Genomic DNA, 17,377 nt, shown 5'->3' on the forward strand with positions numbered 1-17,377 from the left:
AGTCTTTGGTTCATTTTCCCCACAGTATTTTCTGTGTGTTCGTCCCAATTTAAGTTGTTCATAATTGTAATTCCTAGGTAATTAGTTGCATTTACCGCCTTTAGATTTGATTGATTAATCGTGTAACCTAAGTTTAAGGGATTCCTTTTAGCAGTCATGTGACTGACCCCACACTTTCCATTGTTTAGCGTCAGTTTCAATTTTCGCATCATACAGATGTTTTTCCTAAATAGTTTTGCAATTTGTTTTTATCTTCTCATAACTTTACTAGACGATAAACGACATCGTCATCTGCAAATAACCTAAGACTACTGCTCAGATTGTCTCCTAAATCGTTTACATAGATAAGAAACAGCAGAGGGCCTATAGCACCAGCTTGGGCAGAAATAACTTCTGTTTTATTCGATGACCTTCCGTCGATTACTACGAACTTTAATCTCTGACAGGAAATCACGAATCCACTCACATAACTGAGACGATGTTCCACAAGCACGCAATTTGACTACAAGCCGCTTGTGTGGTACAGTGTTAAAAGCCTTCTGGAAATCTAGATATAAGGAATCAATTTGAAATATCTTGTCAATAGCACTTAACACTTCATGTGACTAAAGAGCTAGTTGTGTTTCACAAGACCGATGTTTTCTAAATCCGTGTTGACTATGTCAGTCGACCGTTCTCTTCGAAGTAATTCTTAATGTTCGAACACAATATATGTTGTAAAATCCTGTTGTACATCGACGTTCATGATATGGGCCTGTAATTTAGTGGATTAATGCTACTACCTTTCTTGAATATTGGTGTGACCTGTGCAACATTCCAGTCCTTCGGTACCGATCTTTCGTCGATCGAGCTGTTGTATATGACTGTTAAGCATGAAGCTATTGCATCAGCATATTCTGGAAGGAACCTAACTGGTATACAGCATGGACCGGAAGACTTGCTTTTGTTGAGTGATTCACGTTTCTTCACTACCCTGAGGATATTTACTTCTAAGTTACTCATGTAGGCAGCTGTTCTTGATTAGAATTCTGAAACATTTTCTTCGTCTTCTTTGGTGAAGGAATTTCGGAAGGCTGTGTTTAGTGACTCTGCTTCAGCAGCACTGTCGTTGGTAGTATTTCCTTTCCTATCGCGCAGAGAAGGCATTGATTGTGTCTTGCCGCTAGCATAATTTACATACAACCAGAATCTCTCTGGATTTTCTGCCAGGTTTCGAAACAAAGTTTCGGTGTGGAGCTGTTATAAGCATTTCGCATTGAAATCCGAGATAAATTTTGAATCTCTGTGAAAGAGTGTGTGATGTGTGGTTACTAACACCTGTCAGAGTTTGAAAGAGGCCTCATTCTGGGTCTACTTTTGGTCAGGTGGTCGAATCCTGTAATATCCAGATTTGTGGGACATTCACAAGTGACAGTGGCTCGATTTTGGATTGTATGGGAACTAGTTCACGACTGTTCCCTACGAGGGAGTATTACCGTATTGTCCATCAAGCACATCGTCACCCCTTAATATCTGCCATCCGAGGATAGGTAATGGACTTCCCTGCAATTTTCTGTGTCAGTCGCGGGTTTTGGTGGCAGACTAGCAATTGCCAGACCAGGGAATTACCGTCCCATGCGTAGGCTGCTCTTAAAAACACAATACAAACGATTACGTTTAGAGTGGTGCCGTGAAAGGGAAGCATGCGCTTCTGATAAATGGCGTCGAATTGTATTCAGCGTTCAAACACGATTTTGCACTACTCCTGTTGGCCACCGTCGGCGAGCACGGAGGCGAACTGGGGGAGATGCAATCTTCCAGTGTTTTGGAGAGCCACAGCGATGTTGCTCCTGGACTCATGATGTGGGGAGCCATCGAGGATGTCTTGAGGTTACGGCTGGTAGTGACTTAGGGAACTCTTGGGTACAAAGGTACGTCACGGACATCCAGCGTCCCCATGTGCTACCTCTCATGTGACACATGCCACGTGTTTCTGTGAACTGTCCGGGTGATGCTAAGGTATTCCCTCGCCAACAAGATTCCCACACATGTCTCCGACAGAACATGTGTAGGACCAGCTTGGACGTCGACTGCCAGTATCCGGGACATGAATTCGTATTTGTAACAATTGTGGGCAATCTTGCCTCAGGAGAGGCTACAACGATCTTGTAACACCCTTCCCAACCGAATCACTGCATCCATGTCAGAGGGGATGCAACGTCGTACTGGATTCAAGATTTCCTTTCAGACAGAACTCAACACGTCGCTCTTAACGGAACGAAATCGACTGATGTAAAGGTAATTTCCCAAGAAAGTGTGATAGGACAGTTACTATTTACAGTACATATAAATGATCTACTAGAAAGCGTTGGATGCTCTTTAACGCTGTTCGCAGATGATGCGGGTGTCTTTAACAAAGTAACAATGCCACAAGATAGTAATGAGTTGCAAAATTATGATCTCCAGAGAACTGATGAATGGTGCAGGCTCTGGCAGTTGATCATGAACATAAATGCAACACATTGCACACACATAAGAAAAGAAATCCACTATTGTAGAGTTACAGTATTGATGAGGAACCGCTGGAAACAGTGTCTACCGTAAACTATCCAGAAGTAACTAGCCGGAGCGACCTTAAATCTACATCTACATCCATTCTCCGCAAGCCACCTGACGGTGTGTGGCGGAGGGTACCTTGAGTACCTCTATCGGTTCTCCCATCTATTCCAGTCTCGTATTGTTCGTGGAAAGAAAGATTGTCGGTATGCCTCTGTGTGGGCCCTAATCTCTCTGATTTTATTCTCATTGTCTCTTCGTGAGATATACGTAGGAGCGATAAATATACTGCTTGACTCCTCTGTGAAGGTATGTTCTCGAAACTTCAACAAAAGCCCGTACCGAGCTACTGAGCGTCTCTCCTGCAGAGTCTTCCACTGGAGTTCATCTATCATCTCCGTAACACATTCGCGATTACTAAATGATCCTGTAACGAAGCGTGCTGCCCTCCGTTGGATCTTCTCTATCTCATTTATCAACCCTGTCTGGTACGGATCCCACACTGTTGAACAATATTCAAGCAGTGGGCGAACAAGGGTACTGTAACCGACTTCCTTTGTTTTCGGACTGCATTTCCTTGGGATTCTTCCAATGAATCTCAGTCTGGCATCTGCTTTACCGACGATCAACTATATATGATCATTCCATTTTAAATCACTCTTAATGCCTATTCCCAGATAATTTATGGAATTAACTGCTTCCAGTTGCTGACCTGCTATATTGTAGCTAAATGGTAAAGGATCTTTCTTTCTATGTATTCGCAGCACATTACACTTGTTTACATTGAGATTCAATTGCCATTCCCTGCAGCATGCGTTAATTCGCTGCAGATCCTCCTGCATTTCAGTACAATTTTCCATTGTTACAACCTCTCGATACACTACAGCATCATCCGCAAAAAGCCTCAGAGAACTTCCGATGTTATCCACAAGGTCATTTATGTATATTGTGAATAGCAACAGTCCTACGACACTCCCATGCGGCGCACCTGAAATCACTCTTACTTCGGAAAACTTCTCTCCATTGAGAATGACATGCTGCGTTCTCTTAAGAGGAATAACCACATAAAAACAAATAATGGGAGAACCAGATGCCAAATTCTTAGGAAGAATGTTAAGGAAATATAGCTCTTCTGCGAAGGAAGTGGCTTATAACGTGCCTGTTCGACCGATTCTTGAGTATACGTCATCTATCCGGGATCCCTACCAGCTAGGACTGACAGAAGAGATAGAGAAGAGTGGCGCGTTTCGTCACACGGTCGTTTAGCCGGCGCGAAAGCGTTACAGAGATGCTCAACAAACTCCATTGGAAGACGTTACCACAGAGATTTACTGTTGAAATTTCGAGAGAGCACTTTCCGTGAAGAGTCGAACAACATATTACTTTCCCCCATATACGTATCGCGTAATGAACACGAGGAGAAAATTCGAAAAATTAGAGCCAGTACAGAGACTTACCGACAATCATTCTTACGACACGCTATTTACGAGTGGAACAGAGTTGAGGGATCAGTTTGTGGTACAAAAAGTACGCCCCGCCACAAACCTTTAGGTGGGTTGCGGAGTATGATGTAGATGGAGATAAGTGGGTTCATCCTGCCAAGTTGTTTTGTAAATTTGACTTGATTTTGTAATCACTGCGATAACAACACACACCCTCTCAACACGGCGTTTCATTTCCTCCTTTCCTCCTGGGTGCTTTACGTTTTTGATCGTACCGTGCATTTCGTTGCGATTTTCCGAATAGGCCTCGCACTTGTTAGACGAATCTCTGACGGAGCGCCCTGATCTTCTTCAAATTCTCTATTTTCCGTTAATCCAACCTGCTTAACGCCCCACACAAACGAGGAATACTCAGGAATCGATGGAAAGAGGTTTCTGCGTGCGTCCTTTATCGTCAGTGAGTCACACTCTTCCGATAAACTTCCGTTTAACATCTGCGTTCGCCGCCTCTAGATTTCTACGGCCGTGTTACCTTAAATCACTCCAGACAGTTGTTCCTAGATACTCGACGTTGTTAATGATTCCAGTGGCTGTTCGCTGATCGTGTAGTCGGACAACAACGATTCATTTTTCACGCTCACTTCATTACATTTAGGCTGAGGGTCAGACGACAGCCTGCACCAGCCACTGCATCCATCTTCTAATGAAGTGACTTTGCATACAGCTGCGACGTTGCGAGCAGCCTGAGAGGTCTGCTAATATTGTCTGCCAGAACGTCTGTACAGGTTATTCCTTTCTTGGTGCCTAAATGAACAATTTTCTGTTGCGGGTTGCTTATCTAAGAGCTTCCAGGGCCAACAAAAAATTATTTTCACTATCTCGTGTAGCTATTGATCGAATTTAAGAATTTCAAATGCTGCCATTGTCTACTCGTTAAGAGGTATAATCTTACGTTAAAGGTTTAACACAATAAGACAGGTATTAAAGTTAGAAACTGTGTTGATGTTGGGATGCAGCGCTAAGTTACCCAGACTAGGCTATATTCATCCAATATTTATGAATAAGACAAGTTACTGATTTCCAGAAACCTTACACATACACTCCTGGAAATGGAAAAAAGAACACATTGACACCGGTGTGTCAGACCCACCATACTTGCTCCGGACACTGCGAGAGGGCTGTACAAGCAATGATCACACGCACGGCACAGCGGACACACCAGGAACCGCGGTGTTGGCCGTCGAATGGCGCTAGCTGCGCAGCATTTGTGCACCGCCGCCGTCAGTGTCAGCCAGTTTGCCGTGGCATATGGAGCTCCATCGCAGTCTTTAACACTGGTAGCATGCCGCGACAGCGTGGACGTGAACCGTATGTGCGGTTGACGGACTTTGAGCGAGGGCGTATAGTGGGTATGCGAGAGGCCGGGTGGACGTACCGCCGAATTGCTCAACACGTGGGGCGTGAGGTCTCCACAGTACATCAATGTTGTCGCCAGTGGTCGGCGGAAGGTGCACGTGCCCGTCGACCTGGGACCGGACCGCAGCGACGCACGGATGCACGCCAAGACCGTAGGATCCTACGCAGTGCCGCAGGGGACCGCACCGCCACTTCCCAGCAAATTAGGGACACTGTTGCTCCTGGGGTATCGGCGAGGACCATTCGCAACCGTCTCCATGAAGCTGGGCTACGGTCCCGCACACCGTTAGGCCGTCTTCCGCTCACGCCCCAACATCGTGCAGCCCGCCTCCAGTGGTGTCGCGACAGGCGTGAATGGAGGGACGAATGGAGACGTGTCGTCTTCAGCGATGAGAGTCGCTTCTGCCTTGGTGCCAATGATGGTCGTATGCGTGTTTGGCGCCGTGCAGGTGAGCGCCACAATCAGGACTGCATACGACCGAGGCACACAGGGCCAACACCCGGCATCATGGTGTGGGGAGCGATCTCCTACACTGGCCGTACACCACTGGTGATCGTCGAGGGGACACTGAATAGTGCACGGTACATCCAAACCGTCATCGAACCCATCGTTCCACCATTCCTAGACCGGCAAGGGAACTTGCTGTTCCAACAGGACAATGCACGTCCGCATGTATCCCGTGCCACCCAACGTGCTCTAGAAGGTGTAAGTCAACTACCCTGGCCAGCAAGATCTCCGGATCTGTCCCCCATTGAGCATGTTTGGGACTGAATGAAGCGTCGTCTCACGCGGTCTGCACGTCCAGCACGAACGCTGGTCCAACTGAGGCGCCAGGTGGAAATGGCATGGCAAGCCGTTCCACAGGACTACATCCAGCATCTCTACGATCGTCTCCATGGGAGAATAGCAGCCTGCATTGCTGCGAAAGGTGGATATACACTGTACTAGTGCCGACATTGTGCATGCTCTGTTGCCTGTGTCTATGTGCCTGTGGTTCTGTCAGTGTGATCATGTGATGTATCTGACCCCAGGAATGTGTCAATAAAGTTTCCCCTTCCTGGGACAATGAATTCACGGTGTTCTTATTTCAATTTCCAGGAGTGTATTATAATTACAATTAATATGTCAGAAATATATATCGAACAGCAAAGGTCCTTCCAACCTCCAAAAGGGTTAGAACAAGCGTAGAAGAGAAAAAAAGGCAAGTTCCCGTGAAACTGGAGGAGGGAACCTACACTCGTCTGAAGAAATCAAGAGATAGAACGGGAAGGCAAAATTTTACGCAGGCTGTAGATAGAATAAGTACGTAAGTTTTGCAGAGTATAGTGGCTGTCATAAGTTATTAGCATTCCGTGGTGATCGAACCAATACCCTGTTGCGCAAAGCTCCTCCTGATAGATAAATAACAGTGCCAACTTCCGGTGTCAACAAAATCCATTGTCGTGGAGAAGTGTGCAACAATGTGTGCAAAAGGTTTGCGGCATTTCAGCAAAGCCGCAGGAGAAGGCAAAGACAGTGCCAAAACAAGGAGCACAGTACCGCACAGCAAGTGCAAGGCAGGCGCTTCCTCGCCCATCAACGATTTCTGTCACGTGTTGCCGGATGTCGAGCATGGTGCATGCGCATGTAAAACTGACACGTGGACACACGCGTGCACTAAGCCGTATTATTCGACTTTTAATATCCAATCAGTACAAAAATCGGGTCTTATTTGTTGCACCGTTCCCATTTGACATGGCGAAAAATGTTACAAATATACGGGACGAAATTGAAGCTAACACGAGCAAGTTATGGATATTTACAAGCCACCAGTTGAGGGTTACATTCGTTCCCGATTAGGGCAAATGTGGAAAACGCACTGCAGAGCTACTGTCGCTATCCACACAACGGCCACTCTCTCGGCACTGTTCTACGCCACATCCTTGAACATAAAGGGTTGCAGGTATATTGTCCTGATGTTCGCGCTTCATCGGAATCAACGAAAAATGCCGAAGCTTATTTAAAAGGAAGTGACCACGTGAAAGACTCACGGTTGTAGTTTACCGTAAAGCAGCACGTTGAGACTTGACTGGAATATTTTATGTATCATGCTAAAATCCGTGTTTGTGCGGTGTGAACAAATTGCTGAAGTTTTTCGTGAATTCCGGAAGATACCCTTGTTTGGGATCCGGTGTCACCAAATATTTGACAAATTAATTCAGTTTCTCTTAGTATTTCAAGAGGCTACCAAGGCTATGGAAGGTGTCAGAGGTCCGGCGCTGTATGTGCTTTTGCCGTCGGTGTTCCAGGTACGGGAACACTGCGCTGAGCATGCGACTGACAGTGAGGTAAGCTCTCCCATATACGTAAAACGACGCGTTTACAAATATAAGTCATATTTTGGTTAAATGTTTTAAACACCAAGAACAGGATAAGAGATCGTACTTAAAAAAGACGGTGTGCCTCAATACTGCCAAACATCTGCGGGGAAAAGCACTGCTGAAAGCAAGCGCTCGAAATGGCTTAAGCGAAAAAATTGAAATAAAGCCGTCGCATTTTCTCGCATTATTTCTAGTACTACAGGCGCACCATCTAAAGCAACTTTCGATAGAAGCGGAAGTTTATGCCTCAGCACGTTCTAGATATGCTGCACTTCAAGGTAAATGCGATGTTATGTTGGTAGGCTAAATAAATATTCTATCAGAACTGACGCACGCAAAGTTTGATCGTATAATAGTGAAAATACGTAAATTAATGTGAAAATGCACCAAATTTATTAGCAGCTAAGCGACGAGTTATTTTCCCTCTATGCAGGCATGTTGTATTATTTGCAGAATGTCATACAGAGAACGAAGCCTCAGCATCGACGCCTTCAAAGCATGCAAATAATGTCTTTGTACCGTGGGCGGAGGAGGAGGAAATTGTCGATGAAGTTTCAATGTATTTGCTGATGGGAAAACCACGCGACAGTCGCTTCTGGAGTGGTGAAAATCAAGAGCAACAACTTATCCCAAACCGTTGCAAGTGGCGCGAGAAGTTTTATGTACATCCGCCTCTAGCGCCTTTAGCGAGACGGTATTCGGTGGAGCTGAGCTTGTCATCATGGATAGACGTTACGGAAAATCTACGCGAAATGTTAATAACCTGCTTATGGTGCATTGCAAAACCATTGTAAGTTTCAGATACAGTGGTATACCATTCTATTTTCGTTATAAATCCTTTAATGTCTTAATTGCTTACTTCAGGAATAAATTCGTCCATAAGGTCGTTACAGAGTTATGACATAAAGAATATTTCTTTATTTAGTTTAAGCAAGAGAGTTTTCATTAAACCTCATATGTCTTTCCTGTCTGAAATCTGTATTCTTTCACTATTTTGCTTTTAATTTTTACAAATATATTTGCACCCAATAGATAATTTTGTTGCTGTATCGTACGAGTCTCATGCCATGTAGTTCTTTTTGCACGTACCATCGAACAGTGGTTCCTAAACGTTTTCGACCTGCGACCTCCCTTCACAAAAATCTGATGTGTGGGAAACCCCGCCTTATAAAAGAAAAAGATACTTACTGTAAGATAGAAGGAACTGAATTCCAAGCAAATCATTTTGTAAAGCAGTGACTTTGTCAAGCACGTGGCAAGCTCACAGCATCTGTCCAGACCAGTTTTCAGCACAAAGGAAGAGACTGAGAAATAAAATTAGTCCTTTAATTCTGTTCACAAATTCGAACTCCATATAAAATTCCGTGTAAATTAATATCTAACTTCGACCAGTCGAATAATTAATTAAAATTCGTCAAACATGATTATCGAATTAATAATACTAAATTAATTTTCCCAAGTTGACAGACATTGCCGAGGTACTGTCTACGTAGAGGACGATCGGTTAGAGGGGGTAGGGTAATTTTAGCATTCCCCATTTAATTAACGTAGCAAACGCCCAAGATGGCGAAATATATCTCGCTTTTCTGGCCTGTATTTCAAATCGTCGTTGGAACGACGCAGTGGCCGAGGCACCCACGGTTCTCCCTCCTGCTGAGAATTGTCGCCAGTTCAGGGCACCCAACGTGAGGGACGGAACTCGACCACTCCAGGCGGTCAGAAACAGTAGGAACGGTTCCATCTCTCATCCCTGTTAGGTTGGCTACGAGGACCTTTTCGCGTACCGCGGAGGTGCACTGTAGCTCGTCGACCGACCCTTTAAATAACCTGGAGACCAGCTCTGCAGCCAGTTTACCGAGGAGCCAATATTGCGAAATAATCTGATTTGATCCATTATAAATGGTTCTGAAAACCTGCGACTGTGAAAATAATAGGTTTGTTTATAAATAACCCATCTGCCACCAGTCACGATTTTCTTTATTTTATTTTTCGCACGACGCGTTTCGGGAAATGATTCCCATTTTCAAGTGCGTTTTTTGTGTTTGTTATGTCATTCCCATGTGATGTTGTCGATGTGTGTGATTCTGCTTAATTTCGTTGACTTTACTGCAATATATAAGGAAACACACGATTTTTAGTGGGTTGTCGATCTTTTTGTGAAACAAAAACCAACAACCAACTAAAAGTCGCTTGTTTCCTTATATATTTTTAGTTGGTTGTCGATCTTTTTGTGAAACAAAAACCAACAACCAACTAAAAATCGCTTGTTTCCTTATATATTGCAGTAAAGTCAACGAAATGAAGCAGAATCTCACACACCGACATCACATAGGAATGACATAACAAACACAGAAAACGCACTTGAAAATGGGAATCATTTCCCGAAACGAGTCGTGCGAAAAATAAAATAAAGAAAATCGTGACTGGTGGCAGATGAGTTAGTTATAAACAAACCAATATCGCCAAGTTGAGTGTACGGCAGCTAGCGCTTCTCACTGGGAAGCGTACCTTTAGTCATCCGGGAACCACTCGTGCTCTTTCTGAAGCACTCCGCAGTTACGACTATCGCGACTACGTCGGTGCAACGTCTGTACTGCAAGATACTAGCGCTACAGACCGGGAAGTAGCGTAGTAAGCTGTTTCGGCCGACCCTTGTTGCTGTTAACGTGACCCCTCGTTAGTTTCTCTGGTTATAGTGATACACGCTATTTCACTTCTGTGCTCTCTCTAGGGACTGATCTTCATACTGAAGTCAGGTTTGTGAGTGATCTTGTGTACTTTCAATTTGTCTTACAGCAAATATGTTTGCCCAGCGGCTACAAAATGGCTCTGAGCACTATGGGACTCAACTGCTGAGGTCATTAGTCCCCTAGAACTTAGAACTAGTTAAACCTAACTAACCTAAGGACATCACAAACATCCATGCCCGAGGCAGGATTCGAACCTGCGACCGTAGCGGTCTTGCGGTTCCAGACTGCAGCGCCAGCGGCTACATTCCTTGTGTAATAATTTATGAATACTTGTGACAGGGCTACATCTGAATTTGTGCGTACATATCTGAATAAATGTTTCGCCAGATTACCCCGACTTGCACTGTCTGTGACGTCTCTACCGTCCCTTTTGTAAACCAATTCCTTACTAGGCTACGTAACACCTGCAGAAGAGGCGAACTCCGACGCCTGGGACAGAAGATCCTCAGGTGAGTGATCTGCTAGCGAGCATTGTCAGTCGGAGCTCCATTGCTAATCTGCTACAGTTACTTCCACAAAAAACCCAAACGCTACAATTGAATACCCGTAATACTCTTATATTGTTTTACATTTCAGCGGTACCACACTAAAAGGACAGATGATTTATTATATGAAGTATTTTGTAAGAGGTCCATGTCTAAGGAATTAATTGCTAGCGCACTCGAGCAGATGTAATTTCGATGGATTGCTCACGCGCTGCCTGCGATATATAAGCTACAATAGAATCGCAGAGAGCAGTGTCGGCAGTAGTAGTAGTAGTAGTAGTAGTAGTAGCTCGCAGTCAGGCGGTTGGGTCAGATCGCTCGTAGAGAGCATTTGTCGAGTTGTATAGGTCACAGAGAGCTCTTGTGTCCTGGAGTTCGGACAATGCAATCCAGTAGTGGTGTTTTGTAGCTCGAGAAGAGCAGCAGAGTTATGGAATTACCAAGCCGGTCGTGGAGAACGATGGCGGCGCCTGAGCGACGTAGTATAAGGTAAAAGCAAAATATTATTGTTCTTTATTGCCGCGCGCATATGTTAGTTGCTACAACTGATTTTTGTACTATTGTTGTAGTAAAGTCCCAAATGTTTTCAAAAATCTTTCTATAATAATCTTTCTTATAAAGATGACTTTTGACAGTCATTCATCTGAATTTAAAGTTTTTACTAATTTCTCCTATCCATAGTCATGCCGATTATCTTAAATAAAATCAGTTGTTTTTCATACATAACAAATCTAGTGGCCAGCATTGCACTGGGCTGTGCCATAAAAATTTCTTATACGAACAGATATATACGCGTTATCCGGCGACATAATTGAGGTAAGAATTTTCAGTTTATTCAGAGTGATTTTCAGGGCCATGACGCAGCACTGCTGACGTCCAGATTTACCAGTTTAGATTCATAATCAGTTAATTATTGAAAGGTTACAGTACGAGATTTCTTTTCAAAAGTTATATATGAGTCACATTTTTATTGGGAGGTTAGTCACTTTTGTATTGCGAGGTTACGGAGTTTATCTGTTGGGAGGTTACAATTTTACACTTTTCTGTTAATCTACAGGTTTTCATTATGGAATTAACTGGCTCAGTCCTTCCTTGTAATTCGACGAGAAGGATCCGCCTGTTTTGCATGTCGCATAACTTCAAAACGAAGAACCACAGACATTACAGACAATCTCAAATTATTTTAATAAAAGAATACTTTGCCCGTTGCAGACTTTGTTGTGCTTCACAAGGGCTGTTAGCGAATTTCGGCCGTGAGCCATTATCAGCCACATTTGCTATGTCATGTGTTACACATTGTGCTCTTCACACTCTTTTATGTCACATACATGCACATGACGTCAAAGGACGTGATGAGCACGATTTGTAATACATGACATAGCAAATGTGCTTCATAATGGCTCACCGCCATAATTAGCTAATAAAAATAAACACCATCCGAACAGGCCTTGAATTCTCAACGGTGCCGACCGGCAGCCGTGTCATCCTCAGCCCTTAGCGTCACCCGATGTGCATGCGGAGGGGCATGTGATCAACACACAGCTCTTCCGGCCGTTGACAGTTTTAGTGACCGGAGCCGCTACTGCCCCATTTAGTAGTTGTTCCTCAATTGGTCTCACAAGGGCTGAATACATCCTACTTGCCAACAGCGCTGGCCAAGCCCGACAGCGCTTAACTTCGGTGATCTGACGGGAGCCGGTGCTACCACTGAGGCAAGACCGTTCACGAAATTAGCTACTAGTACGATTTTATTAAAGTACAATACATCCTACAACGATCAATATATTCGTTTATTAAGCGATTAGAGGCTGTGGATCCCCACAGAAGTAAAATCTTCATATTGCTTTCGCTGAAAGCTTCTTTCTGTATTTATTTTTTGTATAAGTGTAAGAAGGAGAAGCGTTTCCACACAAATTTTTGGACCAGACAGGTAATAAATCTGTTACCGACGTACTTGACATTATTGTAAACTTCGCCTTTAAGCTTAACTAGAAACTTAAAGGTCACAAATAATTATTTTCTGTAACTTAAGAACTGGAATTTTCCAGTAGCTGCTCGTTTTATTCTAAAATTTTTCTCTCTTCCAATCCAATTGAAATTACTAGACAGAGCAGGGAAACAGTCTCAAAGCTTTTCCATGTCACTTCAAATGTTTTTTAGTTATGTTCTTGATATTTTCGTTGGAAGTAAGATGAATTTCTACCGGAAACAGTGAAGGGTATCGAAGTTGTCAATTTGATTAGAATTTAAACAGACTGCTCAATGTGTTAGGTTTTTAATGAACGATGTGATGTTGTGTTGTACATTACACAGGTTTGTGTTTCGTCCCTGAAGTGATAAATTTAAAACGTTTATTTTTAACAAACAAGTAAGCCACAGTCTGATGCCAGACTTGCCTTGGTGTACGTGGCGAGAAGAAGATAAAGTTCATAAACACTCATGCTCATAAATTAAAGATAATGTTGATACATGGTGAAACAACGCTCTGGTGGGCGGTTTGCGGGTTTAAATCACCTCGCGGTGACCATGCTGTGCACGGTGGCGCCGGCAACAGTCCACATACGCAGAGGTGTGTTGCTCCATGTCAGAGTACGGTGCAGCGAGTAAGTGTGCAGACATTTTCAGACGTGCTAATGGTGACTGTGTGTTGAAAATGGCTCAAAGAACACATATTGATAACGTTATGAGGGGTAGAATAATAGGGCGACTGGAGGCTGGTCAAACACATCAGGTCGTAGCACGGGCCCTCCATGTGCCACAAAGTGTGATCTCGAGATTATGGCAACGTTTCCAGCAGACAGGAAACGCGTCCAGGCGCAACAGTATGGGACCTCCACAACGTTCAACACCACAAGAAGACCGATATCTCACCATCAGTGCCCGCAGACGGCCACGGAGTACTGCAGGTAGCCTTGCTTGGTCACGGGAGAGCCCGTAAAGCTTGGTGTCAAGACACTGTACATTGTCATTGGAACAGTGGTCCCAGGTTATGTTCACGGACGAGTACAGTGATTCTCGCCGGGTTTTCATCTGGCGTGAACCAGAAACCAGATACCAACCCCTTAATGTCCTTGAAAACGACCTGTATGGAGGTCGTGGTTTGATGGTGTGGGGTGGGATTATGACTGGTGCACGCACGCCCCTGCAGGTCTTTGACAGAGGAACTGTAACAGGTCAGTTGTATCGGGACGTCATTTTGCACCAGTATGTCCGCCATTTCAGGGGTGCAGTGGGTCCTACCTTCCTCCTGATGGTTGATAACGCACGGCCCCACCGAGCTTCCATCGTGGAGGAGTACCTTGAAACAGAAGATATCAGGTGAATGGAGTGGCCTGCCTGTTCTCCAGACCTAAGCCCCATCGAGCACGTCTGGGATGTTCTCTGTCGATGTATCGCTGCATGTCTTCAAACCCCTACACTTCAGGAGCTCCGACAGGCACTGGTGCAAGAATGGCGGACTATACCCCAGCAGCTGCTCGACCACCTGATCCAGAGTATGCCAACCCGTTGTGCGGCTTGTGTACGTGTGGTTCAAATGGCTCTAAGCACTATGGGACTTAACACGTGAGGTCATCCGTCCCCTAGACTTAGAACTACTTAGACCAAACTAACCTAAGGACATCACGCACATCCATGCCCGAGGCAGGATTCGAACCTGCGACCGTAGCAGCAGCGTGGTTCCGGACGGAGGCGCCTAGAACCACTCGTTCACATCGGCCGGCTATACACGTGTGCATGCTGATCATATCCCATATTGATGTCGGGGTACATGCGCAGGAAACAGTCGCGTTTTGTAGCACATGTGTTTCGGGACGGTTTTCTCAACTTATCAGCAATACCGTGGACTTACAGTTCTGTGTCGTGTGTGTCCCCAATGTGCCTGTGCTATTAGCGCCAGTTTTGTGTAGTGCCACGTTGTGTGGCACCAGATTTTGCAGTTACCCTTAATTTATGAGCATAAGTGTAGTATGAGAATAGTTCTGCCCTTATATAACCATATAACTTCCGTGTATTAATAAAAACTTTTAAATACTTACCATTTGCTCATACAGTACCACAAAAATTCGATAACTAGCAGGATAGTCTTTAATAAAATTAACTATTTTCGTTGCTTCATAAGGTACAGAGTAACAGCAAGTTTATTTAACAACTAGTCCAGCGCCCGCTGCTTCGTTCGCGTAGACAGCATGGCCTGTAGAATTTTAGTTTGTTTTGTTATCATTTAATCAATTTTTTATGTTGTTCACAAACTGTAACACCTAAGCTTTACACGCTAATTAAGGCCATATAAGCATGGTCTTTTCCGAATATACTTCTGACCAAGCAGCGGTTCTGATAGCTAGATTTCGAAGTTTTTGTTAATCATGCCTTCTGCGTTCTTGTGGAGATATTTCTATAGCAACTTTTATCTCCTATCAAGTAGTTCTATATATCTCTAATCGAGATGTGAAATTTTCACAAAATGTTTTTAGTGTAGTAAAATATTTTCTTAAAAATTTTCATCCCCTATTGCACTCTCTTAGGAGTTAAATTTCCAGAAACACGGAGTTCTTATTTCTAACTGAGAAGTCAAATAACAGTTACTATAGACGTAACCTTAAAAATCCTTTAGTAGTTCTTTAGTAATTACTTGTTTTCAAAAAACCTTTCACCCACTAATTTAGCCACTTAATGGTTGAATTTCCAAAAATGTTGAAACAAGTATTTTTTATTTTCTGACTGAGAAACCAAACACCAGTTTTTACAGTTCTAGTGTCAAAATTCTCTTAACAGCGACATACTTTCAGAAAGCCTTTCGTCCCCTATTTCACCCCTAAGTAGTTGAATTGCGGAGAATCCCTTCTTAAGCGGTGCCTACAGTATAAGATCCACACCCTCTCCAAACTTCAAGTTTCTATCCTTAGGGTTTGCGCTGGGCGAGGAGTCAGTGAATGAATGTGACTCTATTACACACCCTTAGGGGCTGAATTTCCAAAAACAGTGAAGCTCGTATTTTTTCATCTCTAATCGAGAAGCCAAATACCAGTTTTCAAAGATTTGTGTTTAAAAATGCTTTCGCAATGAAATATTTTCATAAAACGTTTCACCCCCTATTTCACCCCATTAAGGGTTGAACTTATAAAAACAGTGATGTGCGTATGTTTTATTTGTAACAGAGAAGTCAAATTTCATAGATTTAACTTCAAAAATGCCACACAATGAAACAGTTCCACAAAAACTTTCATCTCCCGTTTCACCCCCATTGGGGTCGAATTTCTAAAAACAGTGAAACAAATATATTTTCATTTTGATAGATTTAGCTTTAAAAATGCTTCCATAATAAAATATTTTCATAATTATGCTCATCCCTATTTCACCCACTTAGGGGACCGATTTCAAAAACACTAAAATACGTATTTTCTTTATTTTTAGCCGCAAAGTCAAACACCAGTGTTGATAGATGTAGCTTTTAAAATACGCTAGTAGTTCTTTAATAAGGGTATATTTTTAAAAAAAAAGCTTCTCCTACTATTCCACCTCCATCTGATTAAATTTCCAAAAATGCTGAAATATGTATTTCTTTATTTCTGACCGAGAAACCAAATACCAAATTTCGCAGATCTAGCTTCAAAATTCATTTAATAGCAACGTTTCAAAAAAAAAAAAAAAAAAAAAAAAAAAAAAAAAAACTACATCTCTATTTCACAACCTTAGGGTTGTAATTTCGAAAAATACCTTCTTAAACGACGTCTACAGTACGAGCTCCACACCTTCTCCAAATTTCAAGATTCTATCCTTAGGAGTTTGAGCTACACGGTGATGAATCAGTCAGTTAGCACATTGCCTTTTACACATAGAGATTACAAGCTACGGTGCAGATTTAAGTAAACATCTTGTTCCTGATGTTACTACCATCGGTTATTTTAAAGTGACACAGGAAGTGAAGTACTGTATCGGTCAAAAAACAGTGCGAAGTAAAAAGCTGCTCGCAAACAGGCCACAGCCGCACGGGCGCCCGGGAGTACTCGCGGTCTGGCTGTGGCGGGGGGCAGCGGCTCGGTTCGGCGGGCTCCGGTGCGGCTCCCCCGACTGACCGGGTAGCGCGAGTCGAGGCTCGCCCGGCACTCGTGTCTACGGTGTCGGACGGGACGCGCTGACTCGATGCACGCCTCTGGAAGCAAAAAATGGTTCAAATGGCTCTGAGCACTATGGGACTTAACTTCTGAAGTCATCAGTCCCCTAGAACTTAGAACTACTTAAACCTTACTAACCTAAGGACATCATACACATCCATGCCCGAGGCAGGATTCGAACCTGCGACCGTAGCGGTCACGCGGTTCCGGACTGTAGCGCCTAGAACCGCTCGGCCACTCCGACCGGCTCTGGAAGCAGCAGATGTTATATTCGA

The sequence above is a fragment of the Schistocerca americana genome, chromosome 1, assembly GCF_021461395.2.
Source record: "Schistocerca americana isolate TAMUIC-IGC-003095 chromosome 1, iqSchAmer2.1, whole genome shotgun sequence".
In the NCBI taxonomy this organism is placed as follows: domain Eukaryota; kingdom Metazoa; phylum Arthropoda; class Insecta; order Orthoptera; family Acrididae; genus Schistocerca; species Schistocerca americana.